Source organism: Vespula pensylvanica, chromosome 7, assembly GCF_014466175.1.
Source record: "Vespula pensylvanica isolate Volc-1 chromosome 7, ASM1446617v1, whole genome shotgun sequence".
NCBI classification, from domain to species: Eukaryota; Metazoa; Arthropoda; class Insecta; order Hymenoptera; family Vespidae; genus Vespula; species Vespula pensylvanica.
In genome coordinates, this window is record NC_057691.1 from 5,757,344 (window position 1) to 5,784,843 (window position 27,500).

Consider the following 27,500-nt stretch of genomic DNA (forward strand, 5'->3'; position numbering starts at 1 on the left):
AGCTTTTCCCGCGCAGATTTGAAAATGTCTCGTTGTAGCGGGTGTCGCGATGTCGGATAAACGACAAAAGCAGCTCGGTCGGGTTACTCGTCTTTCGGGAATCTGCCTGAAATCTGCGAGGTACACAATCGCTTTCGTCGCTGCTAAACTGTACCAATTACAAACACTGGCGGCTTCTCCGTCCCCGATGTTAACTAAACACTAAATACTAACGACACACATCGGAACAAGAGCTACCAACCGGTGTTCTTGTTAACCCGCGAGAACATCCGATTTCTCGCGTTAACCAAAACGATTCCAACCACTTCGCCATTTCTACTTCTCTTATTCATTCCCCACCCCCACCTACATCCCTTACGTTCCCATTCTTTCTCGTCGCTTAAATATCGAATGAAATTCTATAAGATATCAAAATTATTTTTAACGTTTCTTCTCCATTACGTGTAACGATAGACACGTAAGTAATACCGTTTTAATTAAAATCGTTATAATAACCAAGAGTTCCATGCATCGTTTTACTTTATCGTAATAAAAAATACTACAAAAATTCAAACTCGACGAGATATACGAATACGTAAGTAATACGAAAGAAAGATACTCGAATGCAGTATGAAGTGACACGTCTAACGTGCGACAAGTCGCATAGATTTATCGAGCTCCAGTTGTCGATCGATCGATCGATCGATCTTAAGGAGAAAGAAAGAAGGAAAAAGGAAAAGAAAAGAAAAGACAAGGCTTAGAAGAAAAAAAGAAGAGGAAGAAACTGCGTGTACTAATTTTCTTCTCTCGCCTCCTTTCTACTTAAAAAAAAAAAAAAAAACACACAAAAAGTGAACAAAATACGAACAAAAAAAAAAGAGAAAAAATGAGAAAAAAAGAATGTAGCAAGCACTCGGAAAGAAGAATCAAGCTACGGGGCCGTTAGATTGTTAAGGTTGATAAGAAACGTATAGAAACCCATTGGAAAGTTTTCTTCGAGTCTCGAGGAAAGAGAAGGAAACGGTCGTGGTCGCGTCTCGAGTTGGAAGAACGAGGCAGCTAAAGTTAACGGCAAGCACAGCGCGGCGAATTGCGAGATTCCGTGTTTATTGCATTTAGCGGATGGCATTGGCCGTCCGCATGCAACCACCGTATACTAAGCGGTTACATCTACAATGAGTGCCGTGCCGAGAGTTTCCCTATGCGGACGATTCGTACACTTCTAGACAAAACCAAGAAACTGGACGTACGAAAGAAATGACACGAATTAACCGTATAAATAATCACATTTATTACATTAACGATTTCAATCGAACGAATTCGAGATACGAACGATAACTATATATATATATATATATACATATACATATTTCATTTCATACTCCAAATATTCTCTATAACTATATAACATACCGTATAATGAATAATCAAAAACTTTGAAAAAAGAAAATGAAGAAATACTTGCAAAATATTTCACGACGAAAATATGCAATACAAAAAAGAAAAAAAGAAAAGAAATAGAAAAAAGAAGATAAGTAAAAAGTCATATATACGTATATCTATCGTTTTCAAAAGGATTGCAACAATATTCTTCACTTATAATAAATTAAAGTGGTTAGAAAGGATCGTTTGTATATAATAGGCCAACATAGATCAAACTTTCTCGAGAAGTATGAGATCCCAAGGGAGCTTTTGAAAAGGAATGTACTATAGTCGAAATAACTACATATGCGCACGATACGTTTGAGTCCGGCTCGAAGTCCACGCCACACCCTCCCATTTCTAGTATTAAATCTGACCCGATGCAAGCGGCTCTACCTCCTCTCTCCCACCCTCCCTCTTACCCTCCCTCCTCTACCTCTTTTCCTCCTCCTTTTCCTCCCTCTTCCTCGACGTTATGCTTTATAGCCCGGCCCACTCTGGCTGCTTCGATATATATACATACTTCGTTACAATATATCGTGTGTGTGTATATATATATATATGTATGTGTATATGTATATATGCATATATATGCACCAAAAGATGGAACGTGGCTATTCGATATCGCGTAAAATTTACCGCGTAATTCGCCTAAACGCTATGAACCAGCTCGGTTGAATTGTGTATCGCACGATTGTACATACGAGGAGAGAAAAAGAGAAAGAGAAAGAGTAAAGGTTCTATTCCAACGCCAATAACTTATCTTTCGGGGACGTTAGCTAAAAAGCCAACGTCTGATAGCCACGATCTTGATTTCTTTCAAATATATTGCGCGTGGAGAAAAGCCATCGAATATCGGACGAGATTCGAAAGGAAGCTTGGATTATTCGAATCCCAATAAAGGATTCGTCGTTTTATCGGGATAGTCGAGTGAGTAGGAGAAGGGTTGATGAGGGAGAGGGGTAGTAAGCTACTGTCGTACGAACTTTCATTTTTTACACGCCTATCGAAGAATTATCGGCTATTATCGAACCACTTTATACCAGTTTGTATCAATAGAAAAATTTCCAAACAATTTTTTTTTTTTTTTTTTTTAGAAAGATAAATAAGAAAATGGAAGGATAAATGATAAATGAAGATTGGACAGCGAACGAGTAAATAAGTAAATGAAGAGAAGGAAAAAGAGTGAAAGAGAGAAAAATTGTTGGACATATTTGTAGGAGTAAAATTTACGACGTTAAACCACAGTCATTGTGTCCTTCCTTCCTTCCTTCCTTCCATCCTTCCTTCCTTCCTTCCTTCCTTCCTTCCTTCCTTCCTGAACTGAAACTGTTCGCTTTCGAAACTCGGTTTACTGTTTTACTTATTCGCCGATGGTAGGTAGGTAGAGGGGTATGGTCAGCGAAGATACTTTGTATATAAATTTTGGTTAGTGCGGAATAACACCAGGCAGCGTACTGTCCTCGTAGAAAAGGATAGTAGAAACGACAAGAGGGTTGAAACGATCTCCTTGTCTCACTCTCGTCGTATTGCGGTTAACAACGTTCAAGTGTAACCGTAGTTGCCTCGTTCGTCGTAGAGACATACAGGGAAAAGGAGTGGAGAAGGAAGAGGAGAAGGAAGAGGAGGAAGTAGAAGAGGATTCTAACAAGAGACTCGTTTCTTTCTCGCGACCATATCTTCTATCTTGCTCTCTAGGTAGCAAGACGTGAATGTATGAGTTATTGAAGATGCCCTCTTGGTTCATTTCGGTTACTTGCCGCTCGATTTAAAGCCACCCCAATTCGACATAGTTCATGTGTTTTTATCACGAGATACAATATTATTACCGATGGTTTTGCTTCGTGTATATATGTAATAAAATTTACGATACATTGATCTTTATTAAATCGAAATTTATTAATAATTAACATCGATATATTGCATTTTATCGAACTCATTTATCTACGACTTTCACTTTTTTTCGTTTCATTTTTTCTCCCACTACTTACTACCAACGATGAATTTGGATTTGCGTAAAACGTTGTAATAACGAGATATTTGAGAAAGTTACGATCAAACGACATAACCAACGTAGACAAAATTTTCCCTGAATAACTCGGGACATGCGATAATAACAGGGAAAATTTATTCCTATTAATTGTTAGCGATTGAAATTGAAATTAATTTTAAGAAAAAAAAAAAAAAAAAAGAAACAGAAAAACAACGAAAAGACAACGAAAAGAAAAGAAGAAAAATTATTTAGCAATAGGGTCGATCGAACTCGCCACCTAAAATATCTAAGTAAGGCTTGACAACTTGACGAACGTGAACCATGAAAATTCGACGAGTTAGTAACATGACTCGGGGAGCAGTAGCAGTAGCAGCAGCAGCAGTAGTAGTAGTAGTAGTAGTAATAGTAGTAGTAGTAAAAGTAACAGTTGGAGTAGTAATAGTAGTAGCAGTAGCAGAAGCAGTAGAATAGTAGTAGTGTTAGTATTAGTGATGGTAGAGTCGTAGTGGGACCGCGCGGCCGCCTCATTACCCGATTTTAATGAAACTCTTTTCTCCAGGCGGCCCCTGAGCTAAGCGCCGTTGCCGAACCTCGTTTAGGCGATACGGATCAGCGTGCGAGGCAAGCGGGCCAAGCCAGCCAAGCGGTGAAGAGTATAAAGCGGTCTCGAGACGGTTCCGTTCCGTTCCGTTCTATTCCGACGAGTTCCGGCATCGAAGTTTTGTACAAGTTTGCCGAGCCGAGGCGAACGTCTCTCTTTTCGCGGTGCATCGAAGGAGAAGGGTCGTGAATCGAGTGATGGGAGAGAGAAAGAGAGAGAAAGATAGTTAAACTTGCAGAGAAAGATAGATAGATAGATAGATAGATAGATAGATTAGATAGATAGATAGATAGATAGATAGATAGATAGATAGATAGATAGATAGATAGATAGATAGATAGATAGATAGATAGATAGATAGATAGATAGATAGATAGATAGAGGGATAGAGTGAGAAAGAGAGAGAAGGGGAGACTGATCGAAGCATTAGCTAGCTAACTGGCAAGGAAATTCAAGGTGGAAAATACCTTTGGTGGGTGTGAGAGAAGTCGAACGTGTCTGACACGAAGACGACGGCCTAATCTCTTCCTATCTCTCTCTCTATCTAACCGTCTTACCTCCGCTCGACTAGCGTCCCACCCTTTACCCCTCCTTAACGAGCATAACCCATAAACCCTAGCGAGAACAACTAGGGATGCGCCAGCTTTGAGCTAAGTTTCGGTAATTATTATGATCCGCGTTATATCCATGGGCTACCGCAAGCTACCGAGTCTAGGCTATCCGTCTCTTGAATTCGCGTGCGGATATCAAGAATCGTGAGGGTGCGATAAAATGGAAAGCTTTTATTAAGGTATTCGAGAGGGTGAATCGATCGATCGATCGATCGGGGAAATATTTTAATCGAACTCTAAGACGGACGAAATTATAAATGATCATTTGTGTTTAGAGAACCTCAGACAGACAGACAGGCAGACAGACAGACAGACAGACAGACAGACAGACAGATAGACATTCAGACAAACGGAGAGAGGAAAAGAGAGAGAAACAGACATACCATCTGATGAGTTAAATAGAGACAGATTTGTGACATAGTAACGCATTAACATGGAAAATCGATAAGGTTCCATCGAGAAACTATCGAAAGACGAATTATTAGATTGATATTAAATGATAATACGTGAAACAGGAATATTGAAACAATATATATATATATATATATATATATATATATATATATATATGTTGCATACACGTATAACGCCGATGTTATACAATCGTATAATATTTATCTAATGTTGTATTTTTACGACACGAATACGCAGAAAGTCACATTCCCATTCGGTGTTCCTATCGAGGAACTGACCTTTCCCCGAATGTCGACGCGTGGCCTGCTTACAACTTATTAGATACGATAAGCGGGACAAATCGTGTGATTTGCATTTTGACACCCATTTATGACGACTAACACGTACCTACTCTTATTTACATTTTAAAACGACCCTCCTCCTTCTCCTCCTCCTTCTCCCCCCTCCTCCTTCTTCTCCTCTTTCTCCTTCTCCTTCTGAAGAAGGAAGGCAATGGTAATTTTTATGAAATGCTCGTTTTCCCTTCTCTACGGGGAAAACATCGATTAATTTAGCAGTTTCTAAGCTGACGTTCTTGATTATGCATGACACGCGTTTATGTTTCAACCTTGACGGACATTCGCAAATTTTTCTTTTCTCGTTAACGAGCGTATAAGAACGTAACGTAACGTCGCACGCACGTTATACGACTAATATCCTTCCCTCTCAGTATTAATGTCTTTATTCTTTTATTACTAACATATTAGAATTATTATTTGAAATAAATTAAATTAATATATGTCGAGTTTTATATTCTTTTTTTATAATCATATATTACCAGCTTCAATCGGAGAATTCAAATCTTATCGATTTAGGATTACAAACGACTTTGTGATAACAATCGAAACAAAAATATCGTATTATTCATTAAAAATTATTCGATTAACATTTAAATGTTTCCTTTAATGTAATCCATTTTACAATTTCAAATATACTTATTCCCTTTATCAATACCTTTTTAGATTAATCGACGTACTTGGATCGTAAAAATGCAACCAACAGAATCGACATAGATTCTTCTTCCATAAAAAAAAAAAAAGAAAAAACGAAAAAACAAAAAAAGAAAAAGGAAAGGAAGAAAATGACGAAACGTAAATAAAATCGAAAAGAATCTATTTGCAAAGATATTCTTAGAGAATGTTTCTATGAGGGAAGAAAGAACACGTGGTGGATCTATCGCGTTGGAATAAATGAAAATGCGCGAAGTTTACCGATCGGTAGTAGGTAACCTAAGAGAAAGGAGAGAGGAGAAAGAGGAAGAAGGAAAGAGGAAGGAAGAAAGAAAGAAAGAAAGAAAAAAAAAAGAAATATAGACGGGGTGTGTTAGGGAGAAAGGGGTAATTGCAGGCATATTTGTTGGTAGACGCTATTACGTGGCGCAATTATGCATTGGAAGTAATACGGCGGTCCGGCACGTTATACGCCGCATAAACGAGACTCCATCACGCGGTTTTTTTTTCCTCCTTTCCTTTCCTTTTCTGTTCTTTTTTTTTTCTTCTTTTTTCTCTTTCCTTTTCTCCCTCCATGATGCCCTCCTTCTACCCTTCCTTCGTTCATACCATCGCTTTTCTTTATACGCCGCGTATCCAACACTCGCATCTATCTCTATCCTCCCTACATTTTTTTCTTTTCTTTTTCCCTACTTTGTACGATCGCTCGGTAAGCGCTATCTAATTAGCTCCACTTTCGTCCTCCCACGCGAACATGAGAAAGAGGGAGAGAGAGAGAGAGAGAGAGAGTAGAACAGCGTAAACAATACGCCCTACGAATCGTACTATCTTCCTTCTCTTTATTATCGTTTACGTTTCTTTCGCGTGTGTCTGTATTTACACGCTGGAAGAATACAACAGCATTTACGTCCTTCGTGTTTACGGAGAAAAAAGGAATTATCAAGGATACGTTTACTTATATATATATATATATATATATATATATATATTGTTTTATGTAAACGTATTATTTATATGCACAAAGTTTTTAGAGATAGAAAGTAAATAATTATTACGTTTATATATATATATATATAAAGGAAAAGTTGCATTAACGAGTGGCCAAATATTCAACGATAAATAAAGTTGTTTCAAACGAGTCATATTTTCTACTTATTTAAAATCCCTAATTCGTTATTATTAAGTCGTCTATCGAGAATATAAAAAAAAAAGAAAAAGAAATATATATGTACGTAACACGTACAAGATTTAAAAATATATAATAAAAAAAAAAAAAAAAAAAAAAAGAAAAGAAAGAAAGAAAGATGAAAGAAAAGAAGAATAGAAAGAGTATGAAAGGTATAAAAGTGAGAAAGAGAAAGCGAGGTCGAAGATTTGATTGGTATGCGTGCATGTTCTACTTGTGTTTCAGGGTAGTGCACCGGAAGTAAGATGCGCCCAGGACTGCGGCAAAGCCTTCGAATTAGTTTCTCCTTCACGTGAGTGAGCTCGGGAGACTAAGAGAGGAGTAAGTTAAGGTATGAGGGAGGTAACGTAGAAAACACAACGTTGCGAGTTGAGTTAGGGCGAGTACAAGTGCAAAAGCACCCCCGGCGAAGCTCTACATCGCCTCGGAAGGAGGCCTACCGTTGATGACAAAATAGCGTGATTACGGGCCATCAAATAAACACTAGACTTACCGTTATTCCGCGCCACCGGTTCGTTCCTTCGACCTGGCAGTTCGAATCTCCCACACCCCTGACTGTACTACTACTAGTATTACTAATACTACTACTATCGTATGTATATCTCCTTCAGTCGGAGCCCTTACTTTCCAAGGAACCAACCACGGACATAGCAAGGAACTCATCGTTCCGTGCGAAGCAAATACTGACCTCTTGCTGGCACTCTCTCTTTCTCTTTCTCTTTTGACCAGGTGTTAGGTTAACAGTAAGAATATACCTACTCGTTACAATAGCACTAATATTAAGACGAAGTTTTACGTGATAATATTATCGAAACGACGTAATCAATGAATAAATCCATCCAATAATCCGTCGTTGATTAATTTGTAAAAGAGAATAGAAGAAAGGAAAGGAAACCACGAAAGAAAATTATTATCGATCAGATACATCCTTCAGAGTAAGTGGATATATTTAAATCGAACCGATGAGAGATTATTCGAATCTAAAGAATACATAACGTTCCAATGTTTTTCAACTTTAATTGACTAATCGCGAAATTATCATCCTCATAAAGCAACGGATAGATGCCAACCCTTAAGAACCACCAACTTTACCGAATGCGCTCTTACCGGGTTAGCCAAGGGGTTTATGTATATATACAGACACACACACACACACACACAGAGACACACACACACATATGCATATAGATATACAGGAAAGGGGGTAGCAGGCAAAAAGGGGTAGAAAGTAGCGAGACGGCGGCAGTGTCGGCCGGTCTTAATTGCAAATTGGTGAAATAATTGAAACAACTCTCGTAAAAATAGTTGAAAAGTCGTAATTCGGTCGTAAAAGCTTAAAACCGCAACGCGGTGCCATTACCCCCACCCCTCTCTCATAGCTCTTTTTCTACCCTCACCCCCTCACCCACACCCATCTCACCCGCCACACCACCCATCCAACTCAACCTCTATCCCCCCCCCATAGCCTTTCCTAACCACCCTCAAACCCTCCTTTAACGTGAATCGGCGGTCGCTAAGAGAAAAAGGGGTTGGTGGCTGGCGTCGAGGGCCGTTCGAAGAACCGCTTGCTTTCCGAAAAGGGCTGGGATCTCGGCCGGTCGATCTTCTCGCCGGATAAGCCTCCAGCCAGAATGAAACTTTCTCTGAAACTCGAACGGCTAAACGGGCAAATCACGAGGAAAAGTATCCCCTTGGAGCGATCGTAAAGCGGAAATTCTTCTCCTCTTCTTCCTCCTCTACGATGTTGTCACGTGACGAGAGATTCGGTACAACGTTTTGTAAGATAAACGTTAAGATAGGAAACGTTATATATTAATATTTTATATTAATATTATATTACGCTGAGAATATGTTCGATATGTCGCTAAAATAGCATTTGGAAAATTTATAGAATGGTATACATGTATGGATATATGTAAGTATTATTAATGGTTCGTCTATTAGCAATGAACGATGATCTTAACGATTCATATCAAAATTAATCGTCGAAATTAATAAAGAAAGTATTAAGAATTTTCATATTGATATGTATCACATATGTTTCTTGTTTTTGCGTTAGGAAAAGTCAGAAGTTCGATCGTGAAAAAGAAACGATTATGATTTTATGAAATATTTGTTATCTTTATTTTATTTTGTTATGTTTATTTCTTCTCCTTCTTTTTTTTATTATTTTATCAATGTCCGTTGTACTCTCCGTTCGATCGTTTTTGAACTGTACGTTAGTTTTCGATATACGAAGTTACGATCGAACGGGCAAAGGGCTAACGAGCGGCAAGTTGGTTCTCGACGAAGTACGAAGAATAAAACAATAAAGAAGAAGCGAGTGCGAGAGAGAGAGAGAGAGAGAGAGAGAGAGAGAGAGAGAGAGAGAAGAAACAAAAAAGGATAGAAAAGATTGAAAAAGAAAAAATATTAAAAGTAATAATAAAAACAAAAAAAGAAGAAACAATAACAAAAAAGAAAAAAGAAAAAGAAAAATAAAGAGACAGAGATAGAGATAGAGAGAGAGAGAAAGAGAGAAGGAGAGAGAGTAAGAGGGAGAAAAAAACATAGATAAAGAGAATTCGGCAAAATGGAGGACGCTGGTCAAATTGGGGTTATCGGCCCAAACTCTTCGCAAGCTGTCCATGCAAAATTTATCGCTTCATTTACATGTTACTACTGCTCGGCTCGTGGCTCGCCGTGTGCACGCGCGCGCATTCTCCCTTTCTTTCTATCTTTCTATCTCTCTTTCTCTCTTTCTCTTTCTCTACCTCTTACTCGCTAATATCCTTCGCGATCGATGAATTATTCATCAAATATACGCTCTTCTTCCTTTCACTGTGTTTCGACTTATTGTTAGCTTCTTTTTTTTCTCTTTCTTTCTTTCTTTCTTTCTTTCTTTCTTTCATTCTTCTTTTTTCTTCATTTTTTTATTCTACTTCTTTCGTTCGCCGCATTACAAACACACAGGAGATAACATTCCGCATCCATTTCTTTTTTCTTCTTTTTTTTTTTCTTTTCTCTTTTTCTTCTTCTTCTTCTTTTCTTCTTTTCTTTCGAAGAGAAGAAAAGTTCTTTCGTTATTTCATTTCTAAAGATAACTCGGGACAGAGACGAAGTCGATCATTGTTTACATACCCATGAAACTCTTTTCTTTGATTGTATTTCTTTTTTTTTTTTTTTTTTTTCCCCTTTAAATCATGCAGGATCGTTAAAATTTTCTTTTTTTTTTTTTTCTTTATTCTTTAAGTGCGTCTAAAATAGTTCTAGATAACGTCGACTCTTTTTGAATATGCACTTTCGTACGATCAATTTTTCATATTGACAGAATAATCATCGTTGCACACTTTAAAATTACGTTAACAAAAACTGATATGAGAACGTAAGTAAACTGTATTTATTCTCAGAGATAAATACGTGTCAAATATCAAATAAACGTTTGAACAAAGCTATAATCGATGTAAAACGTAATGTTATCAAATCATTCCGGCATCTAGATTCTATTTTTCGCGATCATCCGTAGAAAAGAGAACAAAACAAAAAGAAAAAAGAATACAAAAAAAAAATCTTCGCCGAACTAAAAGAAAAAAAAAAAGAAAGGGCCAGCGAAGGCAGTATTGAACTTAATTGGTAGAATGAAAAAAAAAAAAAGAAGAAAGATAAAAAAATTATTCGTAGAATATCTGTCCTCTTAAGGGGAGGAAAAGTAAAGAAGAAAAGAAAAAAAGAAAAAGAAAACAAGAAAAGAAAAAAAAAAGAAAGAACAAAGATGAAAAAAAAAGAAAAAGAAAAAGAAATTCACATTATAATGTCGAAGAAACGGTTTGGCAGTTTCTCAAACGACGAAGAGGAGAAGACACGCGATGCCGCATAAATCTTGGCCTAGCTCGAACGCGATGTACAGCCGATAATCTGAATAATAAATGTTACGAGTCGTTCGACCTTCGAAAGGTCTGAATATATCCGCAACGGTGGAATATCAAGCGCTATCTCTCTAATCCCCACGAACTCTCGCCTTTTCCTTCAATCTCCAAGTCTCGTCTCTCTCCTCGTGCCACCCCTTTTCCTACCAACCCTCCTTTACCTCTCTCTCTCTCTCTCTCTTTCTCTCTCTCTCTTACTCTTATTCTCTCTCTTTCTGTCTCTATCTTTATCTTTCTCTTTCTCACGAGTCCCTTTCGAGTTAGCAGCAAGTAGTAGCAGTAACAGCAATAGAAGCAGCACCACTTTCTCTCTTGCTCTCTCTCTCTCTCTCTCTCTCTCTCTCTTTCTTTCTCTTTCTCTTTCTCTTTTCCCTTCACCCTCTCTTTCTAACCCCGCAAGGCAGAAAATCTGAGAGCGAGATAATTACGGTTGGAAGCGCGGATATTATTTAACCAACATTTCGCTGCAGAGACTCGCTGCGGAAGGGAGAACCAGGATGAGCCAGTAGCTTCGTAGAGAAGGGTGGAAGAAGTAGAAGTAGTAGTAGAAGAAGAAGAAGAAGGAGAAGAAGGGAAGCTTCGGGAGTGTTCTTACACGAACGACCCGATCAAATATAACGGGCAGAAGTATAACACCGACTAATATCGCGGATATTCCTTCCGTGTTTTTCGAACCAACTTCTCATCCCCCTCCTCCTTCCCGTCCCATCATTCTATCTCTCTCTCTCTCTCTTTCTCTCTCTCATTTCACCAAGAAGAAGAAATATTTACGTGAACGCTCTTCTCGGAATCGTTGCTTTAAAAATGCTTTGAAATTCGAAGATAAGGGATAAAAGGAGAACGTTCCATTTCAACTTTTATTTTCTATTACGTTCGCGTTTAATTAAGTCATTGAAATTAAGTAAGAGATCTAATCGATGATTTATAATAATTTTATCATGTATTAATGATTACGATTAAGAATATACGATATATATATATATATATATATATATATATATATATAACATACACACGTGTATATATTCATGTAATTCATTCTTATTAATATCTGTAATTATCTTGCTTCATATTAATTCGTTTGCATAATGTATATGGTTTAATTATTGCTATGTTATATTAATTTATATTCAAAGGCATGTGTATATATATAGATATAATTTTGCAGAAAAAAAGGGACCATTCCACCCTTCAACTGTTAAGCAACGAGCTTTTCTTTCTTAATGAACCGGCCGCGCCTAAACTTTACCACTACGGCTCTCTTTCTCTCTCCCTCTCTCTCTCTCTCTCTCTCTCTCTCTTGTCTCCTCCTCAAGCTACTTTTCCTTTTCGTTTTATGAAGGCAAGCTTTCTCACCGCACAATTCCTGAAGTGGCCCCGAACTTTCGCGGCGACTCCGAAAATTAATGGAATTATTATTGTCAGTTTAGTCAGTTTTCATTGTGCGCCGCTTATTCGCTAATTCTTTCTCATATTACTTTCTCTCTCTCTCTCTCTCTCTCTCTCTCTCTCTCTCTCTCTCTTTCCTTCTCTCTCTTTTCTTTCTTTCCTCTTTTATTAAAAATCTCGAGAAGAGAGAAAGAGAGAGAAAGAGAAAGAGAGAGAGTCGATAATCGTCCCTCTTCTATCCTCATGATCTACGACAAACTCATTGTTTTTCGAGAATACACGACTAAAAAAAATAGCCGACCGCCTTAAATTAACCATTGTAAAAGGAAGAAGAAGAAAAAGAAGAAGAAGTAAAAAGAAAAAAAAAAGTATGAAAAAAAAAGTTACTCAGTTAAAATTCGTTAAAATTACCCCTTCTACTTTGCTCTCCAGATACATTCCCTCCATCGATCGATCACGTTTACGAGATGAAGAAGAGAAAAGGGCCATCGAAAAAAGGTCGTCGTACTCCACGAAGAACTATCAGGTAGGTAGGTAGGTAGATACATAGGTAGGTAGGCGATACGAAACGATTTGGGAATGGCACTTCGTATCCCTAAAAAATTTGCTAATTATCGACGCACCTATGAGACTGGGACTCGTGAAATAACCAGCGAAATAACGGAATAAAATTCTCCAATATTATAGGCGTCACCCTAAAACCCACCGCGATTATCGAGATAGCGTTCCATCGGGTGCCTTCGTACGATCGATTTTAGCTAATTGCGAAACCTCGCTATATGGAAAGAAAAAGAGAGAGAAAGAGAAGAGAGAAAGAGATAGATAGATAGGTACATAGATAGATAGATAGAGAAAGAATGAAAGAGTGAGTGAGATGGGTTAGATGTGGGGGTGAATCGAAAAAAAAAAGAGTGTGAGAGGAAACGAAGGGAAAGTGGTAGGTCGAAGGGTTTGCCAATGGAATGGGAAATATGCAAAGTGTTTACGATCGTGCAACATGCTGCTACAGTTCACCACCCACATGTTCTTGTCCTTGTTTTTTTTTATCCTTCTTCTTCTCCCTCGACAAAAAAGTAGCTACCTCTCTGTTGCGAGAGAGAAAAAGAGAAAGAGAGAGAGAGAGAGAGAGAAGTTCGTGATCTACGAAAACTTTCTACCGATATTAAAACCTCTCTCGTCTTTTTTTGAACTTCTTAAAAATCAAATATTCTCCTCTCGTTTAAAGGAACCTTACGAGGAAGAAATATGAAATAAAAAAAAAAATTAAGAAAAAAAGGAAAATAAAGAAAGATTAAAATGGCAAACAAGCCCAACAAAAAAGAAATGTTAATTTTAAAGTTTAATTAGCAAAGTGCCGACAATGATTTTATCTTCGATACGAGATCGTAGATTTTAGATTTGTGTTTGAGTTAAATTGGTTATTCGGTTTAACTGTAAGCTATTATTATATTTTATCGGTATGTATCCCTTTCTCTTTCTCTTTCTCTTTCTCTCATTTATTTTTAATCATATAAACAGTCGTACTTCAATTCTTCATTATTATCGTTGTACACATTTTATCTTCTTCTCGATTACTAGTTAAGTGTTTACTTTGCCTCACAGGATTTCATACCCCAGCTATAATAAATTCTCTCTCTCTCTCTTTTTCTCTTTCATTCCACGTATTTAATTTATCTATCTCCTTCTACACTTTACCTTTCGAATGAACTCTAAATGATACAGTCCATAACACGAAGCACATTTTGTCCAAGGAAAAACTCATCGCCAACAACAGAGATCGAGATGGCTATGAGAGTGAGGTGAGGTGAAGTGGGGTGGATAGAGGATGAGGGAAGGGTAGAAAAGAGAATCCTTTCTAATTGTCCGACAATGAATTTTACGCTGTCGTCGACTGCCATAAAATATAAACCTCTCGTAATCCCGACGATCTCGCTACAATTTCATTTACCAACTGTGCGATTTAACCGCAACATTATTTCGACCTTCGGCTTGAAAACTTTTCCTCTTAGATAAGAATCGAACAAATAATGGGTATAAAGAATAAGGACGGACGATGGAAAAATTCGAATAAGAAAAGGAAAAAAGAAAAAAAAAAAAGAGAGAGAGAAAAAAAATTATCAGTAAAAAAGATACCTATTTTCTTGTCGCTTATTGGCTCGTTAGTCCATAATTTTCTCTTTCAATGATAATAGCATAATAAGCGTGGGCGAGTTTACTTATGGTGCTGTTGATTATAGTAGAGAAGAGACACTATATATACACACACACACACACATCTTTGTCTCCATTTCTCTATCTCTCTCTGAACGTTTTTACTCAACATCGTCGACGAAGAGTTTCGGCAGCTCGGATCCGCCATTACAGTTTGTAATGTACTTACCTAAGTTCTGTTTATATAGCATGCTTTCTCTTCTCCTCGAACAAGCAAGCAAGCGTTCCTTTCTCGCTTATTTCTCGGACGGCTCGTCGTTTCATCCCCCGTTCGTCCCATACCCTCCCCCAAAGGCATACCACCTAACCATCCTTATCCCGCGGCATTTTCCTCTCTGATATCATTTTTAATGTCACGAAATTATCTCTCTTGCCGCCTCTCTTGTCTACTACCTACCGCGTCTTCTTTCCTACCTCAAATTAACCTCCGCCTCACTCCACCTCGTCCACCTCACCCTGTTCCACCATCTCACTCTCTCTCTCTCTCTCTCTCTCTCTCTCTCTGTCTCTCTCTCTCTCTCTCTCTCTCTCTCTCTCTCTTTCTCTCTCTCTTTCTCTTAGCTTTTACGTTCGTACAACGACACGACGACGAGAATGGCGGTTTACGTCTCATCTCTTCTTCGCTAACCTCTCGCTACTTCTCGCAGTTCTTTGCTCTTTGTCCGCCGTTACTTTCCACTCTTGTGTAAGTATACTCCGCATTAAAAGCTTCAAGCTTAGCTGTAATAACCTTGTGACATTAAAAACGTTGCCTGACTGCTCGAAGACACGCTACTACGTTTATTAATACGTTAGAAGTCACCGCTTACAAAAGCGATTTTTCATTTAGCAAGTTTGTTTCTTTTTGTTTCTTTTTCTTTTTCTTTATTCATTCTTTTTTATTAATACTTAGAATGTGTGTATATGTATACATATATTTCTGTAATAATTTTTCTTTATCCTTGATCTTTGATAAATATGTATATACCGTTTCTTCGATCGACACCATTTTTTATCATTCGAAATCTTTTTCTTCTTTCTTTTCTTTTCTTAATTATTTGTCTACTTTCTTTCTTCTTTTCTTCTTTTCTTTTTTGATAAAACATGATTTTTATCGATACTATATATGTTGCAAAATTATATATATATATATGTTGCTACACCACAATTAATTATATTAATACAACATAGATATAAGTTCAGTATCCTCCGTGACAAAGTACATATTTTGGCTTGGCTCTTTCGGTACTAACTCGAAAGCTAAAATCGTCGCATTTCCGAGTACCGTCTCTCGCATATGAAAAGATAAATAAAGAAAAACATTCAAGGAGATCAAAGAAGACACGCGCGGGCGCGTAAAAGAGGAAGTATTTCAAAGGATAGTCTCGTTTGTTTTCGAGAATATTAAAAAGCGTTCCACGTGAAATCGCTCTATTTCGTGTTATTACGATAAAATGCCTCGGTCACCGATCTCCCTCTTTCTCTTTTTCTACCTCTCTCTCTCTCTCTCTCTCTCTCTCTCTCTCCTTCTCTCTTTCGAAAAAAAATGAATAAATAAAAAAAGTAACATAGATACAAAAATGTCGCAATAAACCGCTTGCAGTTGGACTTTATAAACGACACTTTGTCGTTTCGAAATATCGAAATAGCGTAGATTCTCGCGTGATGGATGCGATTGGTGAAAAATTTTGAAATAAAAAAAAAAGGAAAAAAAAATAGATAGAGAGAGAGAGAGAGAGAGAGAGAGAGAGAGAGAGAGAGAGAGAACGAAGGAAAATGAAATGAGTGGGAAAATTAAAGGGGTGGAAAAAAATAGAAGCAAACTCGAAAGTGTTCGTACTCTGATGTTTTCAAGGTGCAAAAATAAACGATAAACAAAAATCGTTTCGTCGATTTTTTTTTTATAGACGTCGAACATGATTACAAGATATTTTCTAAACTTCGCTTGGTGACTCTCCTTCCTATTGATCATCGCAAAAAAATGTTTTCGCGATATCGAGAGACCAACAACGAGAGGTCGACAGTTAGCGCGACGACACAACGAGTATTCCGACGAGGATGCAACGCTTGTGTCGACTCTGTCGAAAACACAGACCGAAAGAGCATAGCCCGAAGCGCTTATGCTCGCTATGTTTAATCGCTTCTATTCCCTACATTTTCCAGGGTATTTACACTTTGCAGAAATCTCCTGAAAAAATGATAAAGCAAACAAGCTATCGCCGGGCAGCATGCGTCGCACGAAAATGGGTTATCGCAGTATTTATTTTGGCCTTGCACGGCAATGCATCCGATTTGCGATTGTCCGCCTTTGCTAACTCGAATACCCTCGGTCGTTTTTTGATTTTTTTCTTCTTTTTTATTTTATTTATTTATATTTTTTTCCTTCTTTTTTCCTTCCTTTTTTTTTCTTTCTTTTTTTTTTAATTTCCCTATTCCTCTTTTTATGCTTTTTTAAAATCGAACACAAGCACTCGTGCCCTTCCTCCCTCCCGTCCTACTTCACCCACTCTTTCGTAGTCAATTTCGTCACGAGGGAAAAAATTTTTCGCAACACTTCGAACTCCACGGTTTGGTTTAACTTTCTTTCTCTGTTGTAAGCAAGCACGCGAATTCGCTTCCGTTGAATCAGAGAGGAGGATCAGACGTTTGGCAAGACAGGCGTGCTTCGTGTTACGGGGGAGTTGTAAAAGTAGAGGATAAAGGGATAAAAGGGACAAGGGAGTTAGAGGGAGCGTAAGAGGCGAAGAGTTAGAGAGAAAGAGAGATATATACATATATATATATATATATATATATATATATGTAGAGAGAGAAAGAGAGAAAGAGAGAGAAAAAGATAGAACGAAAACGGACCAGTCCGGTAAACAATCCGGGGCCGGAGCTCCTGTCCATCTCTGATTGCTAATGAATCCTAACGCTATTATGCATACAACACAAGCGTAAAAAAAGCTTAGGTCCGAATTGCTCGTGAGGGAGCACCGGAGAGAAAGAGAGAGTTAGACAGAGAGAGAGAGAGAGAGAGAGAGAGAGAGAGAAAGAGAATCGTTGCTGACCGTTCGTTTTCCCATACATACTAACGCATCCTCATCTATACTTCAGAAACAAAGAGTTGTGCAAACACGATTTTACTATGTATGTATGTGCGTGCATGCGTGCTTGCGTGCGTTCGTGCACGTGTATATGTGCATATGTGTGAAAGAGAGAGAAAGAGGGTGGACATCATTGGCCTCCGTTGATGCAGCGGGTGGCAAGTTGGCTACTTCGTTAGCTCGATCCTTTTTTTCTCGTTATGCATCGTTGGTTACTTCGACCTTTCACGATCTGTCACGATCGTTACGATATCTATTTGCCGGTGAAGAGAAAAGCATTGGTAGTCGGTAACACCAAGAACCAAACGCGTCTATAAATCCTCGATGAGATTTCATCGTCTTGATAATTTCCTTTCCGAGAGAAAGAGAAAGAGAAAGAGAGAGAGAGAGAGAGAGAGAGAGAGAGAGAGAGAGAGAGAGAGAGAGAGAAGGACACCTTTTCTCTTTTATTCGATACTTGGACGGACTATCTCCGTTCGTATACGAGCACGCACGCACGCACGCACGCTCTTTCTTTTTATTAGAAAACGTGGAGGACGTGCGATGGCCGATTAAACGTGTGAAATAAATTTCAATGACGACATTGTAAGGAAGAGAGACAAAAAATATATGTATATACGCGTATGTATATATATATATATATATATATATATATATATATATATTTTTTCCTTCGTTTCGCATGCAAATCGAAGAAACTTTTGAATGCTTCTTTCTTCGAAGGAAAAATTAGCGATACGCCATGTGTAATATACGAAGAGTATTCGATTAGAGGTAACAAAAAATAAAAATAAAAAATTAAAAGGAAATATCATTTATTTGTATGTAAGAATATTTCGTATAAACGCAGAAGATTCGAGGAATATTTCGACGATATGTTTCCGAAGAAAATTATGAATGGTTTAGGGCTGAACCCCGTAAATAAAATATCAAATCCTTATTATCGTTAGAAATTTGACGTGCCGGGATGACGCTCGTTCGGTCGGCGAATTCTCTTCGGCCGAAACGTTCCGCGAAATTAGTTCCCGACGAGGCAAACTATATTTCGTTTCACCATCGTATCACTCGGTGCCGAACATTCTGGGATTATCGCGCGATCATAAACTCCCTCATACGGTGCATACCGAAATTGGCTCCTATGTGTTGCGCCCGACTATGAGAACATGGTACGGGCCAGTGCTAGGGAGCCGCATATTATTCGTTTAATAATCGATAGAATCACGTCATCGCGTGCCTTGGCTCGGCCAGGAGGAAGGGCAACTATGAAACCCAACTACAAAACGGCTTATTTCTCTCGCCAACTGAACACGTATTTAACACCTACGTTCTAATACTACGTGTTACTCTTTTCGTCAATTTATAATATAATATTATAGTTTACTATAATCGTTTATTTTTTACGAAAAGATATTTTTTCTTCGGATATATGTATCAGTACATTTATTCTCTATTTTTAATGATTATTTTTAAAGATTTTTATTCACAGATATTTTTGTTTATTAATCTTTTTTTCTTTTTTCTTTTTTTTTTTTTTGGAGAAAGATTTACGATTTACGTTGGCAAATCTCTTGGTAAGTTTCGTCGATTATCAAGTAACGTTAAAGGATAGAAGATATGATAAATGAATGAATGTTACGTCGTGAAATTCAGTGGACATTTAAAGTGAACGTGAAATATTACATCTGTACCGAAATTAGCTCGCGTTTGTTATCTTTTTAATATATTTTTCATTCATAATTAAACTACCTATGTACCTATCCGCTTGATCGAATAACGCTACTAAACCGAATATAGCATGGGAGGAGTGGTGAGAGAGGGAGAGAGAGAGAGAGAGAGAGAGAGAGAGAGAGAGAGAGAGAGAGAGAGAGAGAGAGAGAGAGAGAGGGAGGTGGGTGGTAGGGAGGCTACAAGAGAAATTAATTGGGACGATTTGTAATTATTTGAAATGTTTCAAATAATAAAAAATGACAGATAGATAATATTCGTTAAAGTTTCGAGGTCGTATTCCCGGAGAGATCGACTTATGAAAGAGAGCATCGAGTTTGTTTACGACGAGTATATAGGAGAATGACGAACGATCGAGAATCGGTTTATCGTAGGTGAACGAGGGAGAAGAAGAATCGAACGGAAGAGCCTCATGGCTTTTGAACGTGAGAAAGAGAAAACGAGAGAAAAGAAGAAAGGCAGAACGAGCGAGAGAGAAAGAGAAAGAGAAAGAGAGAGAGACTATGCGGCACGTCGAGCCACGAGCGAAGTGCAACAATAGCGAGACAGTTACTGTCAACACACTCGGTGCACATTAGTTGTTTCGCGGAAGCGGCTAAAATGTAAAACGAGGATAGCCTGGAAACAAAAGGAGCGTTGCTGCAAGAGTAGAGTAGGAGAAGGCGGAAGGAGAGGGGTGGAGGTGGTGGTGGTGGTGGTGGTGGTGGTGGTGGTGGTGGTGGTGGTGGTTATGTAGAAGGAAGAGGGAAGAGGGTGGCGATGCTGGTGGAAAAGGTATAGGATCAATACAATAGTATATTTGTACAGAGCGACTGATGAGGGGTGGTATGCCTTGCAGAAGTGGGTGGAGGAACGAGTCTGGGTCGGCAACTCCGCGTATATAGGCTCTGCTCAAGGGGTGTGCGAGGGGTGGTTGAGGGGTGATAGGTGGGGACGGGGCTGAGGGAGGCTTGTGTCTGTTGTTTACCGTCGAAGGGCAGCGCGCGCGAGGGAGGAAAAAGAAGGAAAGACGCGATACCGTTATAATAGCTCTGTGTACCGTCTGTACAACGCGATACCACCCTCTTCCACGCGCTTCTCCAGTCCACCCTCCACCCTCCACCCACTATCCTCCATCCTCTACACTCCTCCTCCCCTCCCGCCACCACTTCCCTTCACATTTCTACCTCTTGCACGGCAAACGTATCGGTTCCTCCTACGTCAGGAGAAAGGGTTGCTATTAGCGTTTCGCTTTTACCGAACGAAACGTCTGCTCTCGTTTCAAAAACCGTCCAACAAACCTGATCGACGCGACTCCCGAGAACGAAACTCCGTTACCTTTTACGTGATACTCTTTCTCTTGCTCTCTCTCTCTCTCTCTCTCTCTCTTTCTCTCTCTTTTTTTTTTCTCTTGCTTTTTGAAAGGATTGACGTTCTCTTCGATTCGTCTAGTTCCATTTTAGTTAGTTGGTGTTAAACGCTAATCAGATTCGTTTGAAGAGCTTGTACCTTCGTCTTCAACTCTAAAGTTGAAAGGTTAAACAAAAAAAAAAGGAAATAATAATAGCAATGTATCGTTGACAGGATTTCCTTTACGAAGAATATTAATTTTCTTTTACAATATTTTCCCATCGTTTTTATTTTATCGTTCCATTTTTTTTTCTTTTTTTTTTTTTAATTCGTTTGTGATCCAACGCTTTTTTCTCTATCTTTCTTTCTTTTTTTTCTTCAAAGATCTTTTCTCTCATTTTTGCTAACGTGTTGGAACGACGACTGCAGCTACAAGACGATCGAAAAATTTATAATCACGTTTAATCGGAGAATGAATTACGAAAAGTCTCGTCGTCGTCGTCGTCGTCGTCGTCGTTGTTGTCATTTATCGTTTGTCGTCGTAATCGTAGTGGTCGAGCCTTACAATTTATATCGTTGCGCGCTCATTCGGAGCAGTGCTTTGATTGATACGGTGCTACGTGCATAACGAGGCTTATTGAGCAAGGTCGTGTGCAATTATGGTAGTCCGATAGAGCGGCAAAAGCAACAGACGCGTTACGACGCTCCATGCTTGATTCTTATCCATTTTTACGTTTCTACAGGGACATTTGACGATTGTTTCAAAAGTAAAGAAAAGTAAAAAAAATTAAAAAGTATATATATGTATGGGCAAATATACGGTATCAATGATATCGAAAATTAGTCGAACTTAAACATATCTGTAAATAAAATCGACTAATTCACTTACACACATACACACACATATGTATATATATATATATATATCCTTCATTCTCTCGTTTTAATTATTCGAAATGTCTAATTACCTGGGGAAAAAACAAACAAGCGAACAAACAAAAACATAACATCTTCGAATGGAACTCACCAATTCGAAGTGTACGATAACGATCTAAAGCTAAAGAATTCGATTTCTTCGTTTCTTTTTTTTTTTTTCTCTTTCTTTCCCTTTCATTCCTTTTTTTCAAATATGACAAAATTGCGTGCAGATTCTCATACTCGAGAACTCTTTGTATCAGAACATACGCGACATGCACGAATATATCACACGCTGAAGAACAAGGTGAGCCCCGGCTGGTTGGCGCGGTCCGGTCGGCTGGTAACGAGCTTCCTCGCGCGGCCACTCGAAATCATTATGTCATATCCACTTCATTTGTCCAACCCCATTGTGCGTATCCGGCTGCGCGCGTGCAAGTGCATGTGCACTTGCGTTGCTAACCCCATTGAACGGGACCTACAGGCATCCGCTCGCTCTCGGCCAAGCTTTTTTTTTGTGTTTTTTTTTTTCCACATTTTTTTTCCTCTCGCTAAACAACGAGGCGAAAATACAAAGGACTTCCCGCGCAAACCATCCATTCCCTCTACCTCCCTTCCCCCTCCCCCCCAACTGTTTCAACCCCCTCATCCCGTTAGCTCACCCACCCTACCCCTTTTCCTTCCCGCCGTTCGAATCTACCGACAAACTGTGTGTGCCTGCCGCTATAATTAAACAAAAATGAGAAGAGATCCGTAATTAATAGAATTAATGAATCGTATAGAAGGCAAGTTATTATTGTCCCACCGTACTCTCGAAGATACTTCTCTCGTTTGCTTCTCTCGTATATCCGTTCGTCCGTAACGTACACGTTTCCGATATCGATCGGACCGATCTTACGCTTACCCGAGAAATCCCGCGATGCGACATTTTCAAAAGGGTGACCGTCGGCAGAGATTGATTCTTGAACTTAACCCGTACGTTTTCGGATGCGTTTCTCTTTCTCTTTTTACCGAGAACAATGCAATCGAATCGGGCAGAAAGTAACTTAACAACAATAAAAATAAACGATAATAATGATAATAATGATAACAATGATTATGATGATGATGATGATGATGATGATGGTGATGGTGATGATAACAATAATAATAATAACAACAATAATAATAATAATAACAATAACAACAACACCACCAACAACACCAACAACAACAACAACACCAACAACAACAACAACAACAACAACAACAACAACAATAATAACAATAATAATAACAATAATAATAATAATAATAATAATAATAATAATAATAATAATAATAATAATAATAATAATAATAATAATAATAATAATAATAATAATATCGACGATGTTGATGAATACGATGATAATATATAATCGGAATGAGTGGTCGAGTCGAAAGTGATCAAATCTCGCCGTTTAAAATTACAACTACCATCAATTGCGAGGGAGAGAGAGAGGGGGGGGAGGAAGGGAGGGCGAGGGAGAGAGACAGAGAGAGAGAGGGTGGCAGGGAGAGAGAGGGAGATAGTTTCGGTTACAGAATATTTTCATTTACGTGGTATGTGTTCCATCCATCCAAGCTTTGCTCCCTTCTCCCCCACTCCGTTTTCCTCCCACTCTCCATTCTCTACGCCAAAACGAGAGTATTGCGCGCTTGTTCCGCAACAAAGAGCACGATTTGCAAAATGAGGATCGAAAATCAAAGCCCACTTAATATCGCACTGATGAAATCATTCGCGCTGCTACGAGTCCGACATCGAAAATGTCAGACTGTCCGAATGACGCGGCGTTCAACGTTAATATATTTTTGATTAAGTGCCTTGTACCACTGCCGCCACTAAAGGCTCCTACCAACCAACTGCCAACGATAAATAATAATATTCACTAGTACTTGTTTATGGAGAAGCCACAATTGCGTTATCGGCCGATTTCAAATTGCCGGAGACAAGCGAGAGCAAATATCGTCTATGAAAAAGGGAAAGAGAGAGACAGAGAGGAAGAGAGGGTGAAGGATCCCTGTTTTTTCGCTCTTTCATCATACATTCCTGCCAATCGTAACAACGAAACGATCCTAACGCAGAGTTGAACGTCCGTGGAATGAAAGGAGGAGGGCGAGTTCGCCACGTGCCTGATCCGTAGCCCACGGTACGTTTTCAAGGGGGTTTTGAACGTGATACGAGAAACGAGAGAAAGTGAGAGAGAGAAAGAAAGAGAGAGAGAGAGAGAGAGAGAGAAAGAGAGAGAAGAAAAGAGAAAATTCGGTGACAGTATCTCAATATACCCGGGAGACGTTTTCTAGCGGGGTGCGAGAAATCCAGCAACGCGGCAACCGGGTGAGGGAAAGGGTAGCGAGAGTAAGTGAGAAAAAGAGAGTAAGGTGGTGGAGAATGAAGGAAGGTGGGATGTAGGAGGGTCGGTCGTCGGAGGTAAAGAACCCCGAATCTCGTCCGCGTCTCGCCGATCTCTAACACCTTTCTGAAATAATCCTCGCACGAGGACGACGATGCTGCACTGCTTTGCACCAGAGAGGGTGAGAGAGACGAGCTTGAGGAACGACGACTTTCGGGATGTGCGGAGGACGGAGGTGATGGGGAGGGGAGTGAAAGGTGGAGGTGGAGGAGGGGGTGGGGGTGGGGGTGGGGGTGGGAGCGGATGGTAGGTTGCGTGTGCGTTAGCCGAAAAGAGGGGAAACTTACATATGACAAATTCAACACGCTCCTTCTCCTCCTGTCCTTCCTTTCCTTTCCTCATCCCGTGAACGGATGGCCTGACACCTATGGCCCTGGGCCACACTAGGGTATTATTATTTTCATTCCTTCTCGCATGTCTGCCTGTCTTCTCTGCTGTCTCCTCTGTCTGTCCGACCGACTGCTCTCCGTCTGCCCACCCGACGTACCACCACCACCACCACCACCACCACTACCATCACCACCACCACCACCACCACCACCACCAACAGCACGACCACCACCTTCTCTCGCGGCCATTTCGCGAAAGCCCGCGGAACTCTTTTTCTTCCATATCATATCCTTTCCTTTTTTCTTTCCTCTGTTTTTTTTTCCTTTTCTTTTTTTCTTTTTTTCTTTTCCTTTTTTTTTTAATCTCTTTTCCTTCTTCCTTCCTCTTTTTCGGGGATGTTGTCGCGTTCACCCTCGGCTACCCTCTTCGCACTCCTCTACCGCGCGCAATAACGATGCACGATCCTTTGCGTTTACGTATGTACCTACTACGTCCTGCTCTCTTAGCCCTTTCTCTCTCTTTCTCTCTCTCTCTCTCTCTCTCTCTCTCTCTTTCTCTTTCTCTCTCTCTGTTTCTCTTTCTCGACACACGCCAACTGAAAATCCTCGGGACATCGGACCTGCCTTTGTGCAAATACTTTGCGATTCTTCTGAATTGCGAGCTTGCGGAACGAAAGACGTGACAGAAGTGACGTATTCGCTTCGAGACAGTACGTAACGAAAAATAGAGAGAGAAAGAAAGAGAAAAGAGAAAGAGAGAAACTTCTCTCTAACCTTCTTCGAAGAAAAAGGGAACCTGTAGTATCCACCAAGTGAAAACGAAGGGACATCCTTTCGAAAGATTTTACTTTCGGACCGATACGAGATCGAGACTTATTCGATCTCACAAATTTCCTATTTCGAATTCAATTTAAATATTCTTACCTATCTCACGTTGTTTATCGAAAGGATAGAAAAGACGACAACAACAACAACAACAACAAAAAAAGAAAAAAAATTAGGGTCAAGAAAGAAAGAAAAGAAAGCGAGCGAGCAAGCAAAGAAAGAACGAAAAAAAAAAGAAAGATAGAAGATAGGGGATACTCGAAAAATATCCTACGGGGTTCGGTGTCCCCGCTCGAGAAATAATGTCGTCGATATAAAAAAGGGCCGGCGAAGAGCGGACGACGGCGGTGACGGTAATAGAAAGCGATTTGTCAGAGGAAGCCTTTACATTTCGACGCAGTGGCTTTCGCATCTGATAGCACGTTTTATCCCACGGGAGAACCGGTGTATCCCATGTGCTCCTCCTCCTCCGACTTTACTCTCTCTCTCTCTCTCTCTCTCTCTCTCTCTCTCTCTCTCTCTCTCTCTCTCTCTTTCACTCTCTCCTCTTACGTAGAAGGTTGCTAGCGGTAGGCTTGCTGTGAAATCGGTACGTACACTCCCTTCGTTTTCTCTCTTTTCCTCTTTCGTTCACGTCGTTTTTTCAAGTCTCTTCAGAGCGTGGACATCAACGCCCCCATTTACCACCCCCTTAGTTCTCCTGCCCTCTCATGCTTGCTTCCCTTCTCGCTACTCTCAACAGTGATCGTGGTTGGCCTTGTCCGAGCCACCGTTTCTCTCTTTTTTAGTTTTGTCCGATTCTTCGTGTCTCTCTTTCTTTCTTTCTCTCTCTCTCTCTCTCTCTCTCTCTCTCTCTCTCTTTCTCTCTCTCTTTCTCTTTGTCTCTATTTTTCTCTCTGTCTTTCGTATAAACCCTAGAAGCAGAGATAGGACATCTTGTAAAATGGCTCTGTCGAGAGACAAATATTAACGGGGGGAGATCACCGTCGGTGAAGCGCGATTTATTTCCTGGGATTTCGTACGGTGAAGAGAACCCGTGGATATAGATTTCGTCCTTCGTAGTATCACGCTCGCCATTCTCGTTCAATTACGTTTCCCATTTCTTGAATTAAGTCGGACGAAACTCGCTCGGCGAAAGATGGAAAGTATCTCTATGGTTTAGATATTTCTTTTCTTTCTTTTTTTTTTTTTTTTCTTTTTTTTGTAAGAGTTGTCTTGTTAATCACTCTCTATTAAAAGATTTGGATATATATATATATGTATGTATGTATATATATATATGTATGTATGTTGTATGTATGTATGTATGTATATATAAATCGAACGAATAATATTTAATTCTTGATATATAATCGATAACCAAACTTGATCTAATAGCTTTGTTTCTGTTTTTACCAATTGAAAACTTAAAAATCGAATGCAATCACGTAAAATATAGCCGATAGCAAGAGTAAGGGAGCAAGAGAGATAGACAGACAGTAAGAGAGAGAGAGAGAGAGAGAGAGAGAGAGAGAGAGAGAGAGAGAGAGAGAGAGAGAGAGAGAGAGAGAGAGAGAGAGAGAGAAGGGATAGACGGTAGCAAACGGGGTAGAGAAGAAGAGAGAAAGAGAGAAAGAGAGAGAGAGAGAGAGAGAGAGAGAGAGAAAGTAGGAGTCTGCGAAGCTGTTAATTGAAAACTACCGAAAAGCACAATTGTGCGAGAATTATTTCTATTCATTAGCCAGCTAGTCGAGCCAGCCGCCGAAAAACTTTTCCTCAGCCAGGTCGTTCTCTTCGGTTTCCCTCTTGCGTTTTACCCCTCGAAAATTCCTCCCTTCCTCCTTCTCTCCCTCCCTCTCTCTCTCTCTCTCTCTCTCTCTCTCTCTCACTCTTTACCTCCCTCACCCTCTCGACAACCTCTGGTCCTCTTATTCGCTGGTCGCGCGTGCCGTAATTATGTAACATAAATACAATCCCTCTCACGACGTAATTTTTGCGGTATAAGCTCAAAAGCCAGATTCCCCCTACCCTTCCCCCTAGACTCCCTTCCACCCTCTCTCATCCCCTTTCCTCACCAACCGATCCAAAAGAGGAGCTTGCGCTCTCCGCGCAAGAGAGCTTTTTCAGGAACGCTTTCGCAAATCAATTTATGGCGTAACGCGGACGTTCTCATTGTCCGCGAGACCGTAACCCCT

General features: G+C 39.5%; 1 protein-coding gene across 8 annotated transcripts in view; it reads right to left on the reverse strand.

The window, feature by feature from the left end:
- Positions 1-27,500, reverse strand: part of LOC122630620 (forkhead box protein P1-like) — a 319,327-nt gene that overhangs the window by 145,754 nt on the left and 146,073 nt on the right. The window contains exon 1 of one of the 8 annotated variants that reach the window (XM_043815321.1): positions 24,460-24,652. The exons of the other annotated variants lie outside the window; for them this stretch is intronic. The gene's annotated coding sequence lies outside the window, so the exon portion shown is untranslated. Of the gene's footprint in view, positions 1-24,459; positions 24,653-27,500 lie in introns of those variants that run through there. 8 annotated transcript variants of the gene reach the window in all.